We start from the raw sequence: 4,924 nt of genomic DNA on the forward strand, positions 1-4,924 counted from the left end.
GCAGATCCACATCCCGATCTCTGCCCAGGGTCCCAAGGTCAGGGATGACACACACTTGGTCCAGAACTGGGATGCAGAAGTCAACGGTGCATTACCCCGGGCTAACGTAAGCTAGGATGGAAAGAGGGTACCATGGACACTGCTCCACAAAGGGATATGACTCAGATCAGTGATTACAGGCTCCAGAAGAAAGAGACCACCTGGGACTTTTAGGGACCCAGGTTGTTTGGGAGGTTGGTCTATCAAAAGCCAAAGTGGAGCAACCAGATAGCCATATCTTGAGATGAGAACAGTGCAGTCAGCAGCCACTGACATGAACCAGTTGAGGGATGCTCTATATGATTGTGAGGAGAATGTTGCAAGAGCCACATGGTCATCCGAAAAGGTCATGATTAAGCTGGAAGGACAAGGTGTCTGTGTTCTTTTACTTTTTTATAAGAAAGAGAGCCTCAGCCTTCCAGGGAAGTCTGTGTGTCTGGTGAGAGCTGGGTTAACAATGCCACCTTGGCTCCTAATACATCAACGAACATTACATCAGCTGGAGAGAAATGAGTTCTCTTCTCCACAGTCCACAGACATGGTTATAAACACCACTAAGGAGCTGATGGCCATAGAAGTCACTGAGGCTCAAGGAAGGCCATTGCACCATAAATGATGAAGCCCCACCCCCTTCTTAGGACCAGAGAATGTTCTAGAAGGATCCTAGACAGAATAAAAGCTCCTGAAAGTCAAGAGGTCCCAAAGATGTTACAGGGAAATAGGGACTCAGAATTATCATTTTGCTAACTGCAGAGGTAAACACAAGATTGTCTGGCCATCCCCATACAAGACATGTTGAGGAAGGCTTTTCTGGACTTCTTTTTTGTTTTGTCTTTTAAAGACAGGGTTTCTCTGGCTGTCCTGGAACTTACTCTATAGACCAGGCTGTCCTATCCACCTCCTCTGCCTCCCCCGTACTGGGACTAAAGGCATGTACCACCACCACCCAGCTTCACCTGGCCTTCTGAAGTCTGCAAGACTAGAGACAGCAAGAAGAGCTGTAGACTACACAAAGGGCCAGGGGCCGTTTGGCTGTAACCCAGCTTAGGTGTGTCCCTGCTTTACATGGCTACATCTCTTTGTTCTTGCACGCCTCTGTCAGAAATTGGTGAACAGACCTCCATGTGAACTCTCCAGCGCCCTCCACGGTGACCCATAGAAGTGCAGGCAAAGGTGGTCCCATTATTTTTCCTAAGTGTAATCTTCTTAACGACCCTGAAGGCATTGTTATCCACCTTACAGGTGGGAAAACAAAAGCCAAGAGAAAACAAGTCAACGGCATGAGATCTTTTCAGTGGCAAGTGACAGCTCTAAGAACTCAGACAGGAAGGAAAGAACACAGAACCAGGGGGTAAGTTGGGCATCATGGCACATGTGGAACATCTCACACTTGGGAAGGAGAGGCAGGGCTCCTGCGTCAAGGTCCATCTAGATACACAGCAAGATTCAAAGAGAAGGGTGTGAAGAAGGGACAAGGAGGACCCAAGGACAGTGGATATATATGGTTCTTTTTCTTTTTTTGCTTCTTATTTTTTTTTTTCAAGACAGGGTTTCTCTGTATAGCCTTAGCTGTCCTGGAGTCACTTTGTAGACCAGGCTGGCCTCAAACTCAGAGCGATCCACCTGCCTCTGCCTCCCCAAGTGCTGGGATTACAGGAGTGTGCTACTATGCCCGGCTTATATATCTGGTTCCTAAAAAATAGAAAAAGCATTAATGAATGAGAAGCAAGTGAGCAAAGATAGGTAACAAATGAGCAACAAGACCCACCTAGAAACACCGTGTCTATCAGAGACGGTGGCTCTGTCCTGTGCACTTTCAGACTCGCTGCGTTGCTCATAAGCAACTGTTAGCCAAGGAGTCATAGAGAGATTTCGGGTTCCAAAAGTGATAACTAGGCAAGTTCTGGTCCCGTCTTCTGTGGCACCATAAACTGTGAGATTTGTAAATCTTGTAATAACCATAAAATAGCGAAAAAAAATAACGAGATGATTATGTGGTTAAATATATTTTCATATATCCACAAGATGGGTGTGCCAGAGCCATTAAAGAGTGTAACCCTGAAGACTTATGAGTGGCTGTGATAACACTAGACTGGGAAAGCTCATTTGTGGCCATTATTAACGATAGCTGACTAAGGAAATAGGATTCTAGATAATTTTTTTCTCCTTTTTATACTTGAGCCTCCGAAATCTTCCTTCAGTGAGCATTCCTAGTGTGTGTTGTTCAGTTTTCATTTTGTGTGTGTCTGTGGGCACATACCTACCACAGTGCTCGTGCGGAGCTCTGAGGACACATCTTCACCTTCCAGCTTGTCTGTTGTTCTTCTGCAAACACTAGCTGTCCCCCCAGTCTTCTGGGGCCCTCCTGTCTCCACCTCCCTCTAGAAGCAGCAGGATTATAGACGCTCATGCCAAGCATCTGGCTTTTTCTTGACTTAGGCGGCTCTTGCTCCTTAGGCCTTCTCTCCATTCCTGCGTGTTTGGAGACAAGGGCTCATGTAGCTCAGGCTGACTTCAAACTTGATTTCTAACTGAGGATGACCTTGAATTCCTAATTCTGGGATTACAGGTTATGTGCCTCCTCTAGCAAAATCCAGTTTCCCAACACTGTTACCATGGCAGTATCATTTCCACAGGACTTTGGGAGGGAACCAGTATCCAGGACACAGCAGTTTTCTCCCTGCTAGTGTTTTCTTAAATCAGAGCATAGGACTGGGTCAGAGAGCACATTGACAGACCCCAGCAAAAGATCTCTGGAGTTGCTAGATGCCTGAGAACCCCCAAAGGTCTGGCTCTCAACATCACAAGGGCCAGGCCTCCTCTCGTGACCCTCACAGAACTGGTCTTTAGGTGTCCCATCTTCTCTCAGCACATTTCCCCAGGCCTCTGTGGAGTTCTCAACAGCTTTTGTCTTGTCTGAACTGAGAAATCCAACGGTCAAGAGGTGGTATGACTTTCCCAAGGGCCCGTGACTAAAAATAAGAAAAACAGACCAGAACTTCAAGCCTTTAGTAGTAAATCCTGGGTGACCCCATTCAGTTGCTTGGGGTCCTTCCAAGGCCAGTTTCTGGGACTTCCTGGGCCTGCAAAAACCATCCCAGGCTGACTTCAAGAATCACCACATGGGGCCCCAAATAGCTCTTTTGGTAACAGATAAGATGTTAACATTGATCCAGAGCTCTCTGCTCTCTTTCTTGTTGGTTTGGTTTTGCTGAGATAGTCTTACTCTGTATTTCAGGTTGTCCTGGAACTCACTATGTAGCCTAGGCTGGTCTTGACCCCATGGTGTCCTCCTGGCTCTGCCTCCCAAGCGCTGGGATAACAGGTATGAGCCACCAGGCCCATCCTTTCGCAGGGAATCTAAGTCTCCAAATAACAGCCAGTGCAAAGCTGAGTAAGATTACCAATTAAGCAAGCAGGCGTGTCTCATGCTAGGGATTAAGAGATGGCTCAGTGAGTAAAGCATACACTGTGCAACCCCCAGGACCCACAGAAAAGCTGGACACTGTAGGCTGTGATTTGAGAACAGAGGAACCTGATTTTGACTACTGAGAAGAATGGCTTGCAGAGTGAAGTCCTGCCCAAGATGCAAGGTAACATGGCCCATGGATGGTGGGGGAGGCTGCTGCTCTCTCTGCTCAGTAGTCTGATGACGGCAAGGGACTCTCCAGTATCTATGATCACACTCTTTACTCTGGGACTTCAGCCTTCACCAAAGCCCCACACCACCAGGACTCGCCATCTTCAGCTCTGACACTGAGTGTCATCCAGATCTGGGGAAAGCCAACCAGAGCCAGGCTCAGGCTGAGAGTGGTGGTGTACTGGCCTGTGACCGCAGGAAGCTTGAGGGGACCCAGGTACTGGCCCCAGAAAGCAAAGGGCTTCAAGAAGAGCCCAAGATGATCCCGGCAGGATGAGAGTGTCCATTCCACTCAGCCTTCCTCATCAGACTCTCATTTTCCCAGATCCTGCCTCTGCCTCCCTTCCTCCTCCTCTCTTGCCTCCCACTTCCTCCTCCCCTTTATGTCCCTTTCACCTTCCTCTTTATCCTCCTTCCCTTCTTTCTTTCCTCCTTCTCTTCCCTTCCTCCTCATCCCCCTTCTTTTCTCCTTAGAGGAAAATGGCATGGTGCCCTTCAAGTGAGCCCTGTAGTTCTGTACACTTGCTGAGAACAGACGGCTTTCCACATTCTCTCGGCATGCTTGAACTATAAAGTTGTGTAGTTGTGAAGTAGTTTGGAAGACAATAGTTGAATGTAAATATATATACCTACACTAGTGTTAGAATGTGATAGATTAAGCAAATAAATAAATAAATCATCTTCATCCTCTCTATCTTTGCCTGTCTTCCCAGCAAAGGAAATCAAGCTTTCAAGGACGGGGGTTTGCCTCAGAACACAACCCTAAAGCCCTTTTGGCCTTTCCGGGACTCCAATCATTGATCTTTCTGTAAGATATACTTCCTCCTCCTCTGCTCCTTACCTAGAAATTAGCTGCTAATATATTAAGGCTCAGCCCTGCAAGCATGGAAATCAGAGTAAAAATCCAGGCAAAGTGACACTCACCTGTACCCCAGTGCTGGGGAGATGGAGACAGGAGGATCCCTGGGGCTTGGTGGCCAGCAAGTCTACCCAAATCAGTGGGCTGCAGGTTCAATGAGAGATACTGTTTCCGCAAATAAGATGAAATGCCAGGAATGGTGGTACACACTTTCAATCCCAGCACTTGGGAGACAAAGGGAGTTCTGAGAGCTTAAAGCCACAATGTCACATTGTGACACCCTCTCTCAAAAATAAATAATTAGGTGAGAAAATGATTCAGGGAGACAGCCACCATTAACCTCTTGAATCCTGTGAACACATAGCCCTACACACACACACACACAC

This window comes from Meriones unguiculatus, chromosome 12, assembly GCF_030254825.1.
Source record: "Meriones unguiculatus strain TT.TT164.6M chromosome 12, Bangor_MerUng_6.1, whole genome shotgun sequence".
NCBI lineage: Eukaryota > Metazoa > Chordata > Mammalia > Rodentia > Muridae > Meriones > Meriones unguiculatus.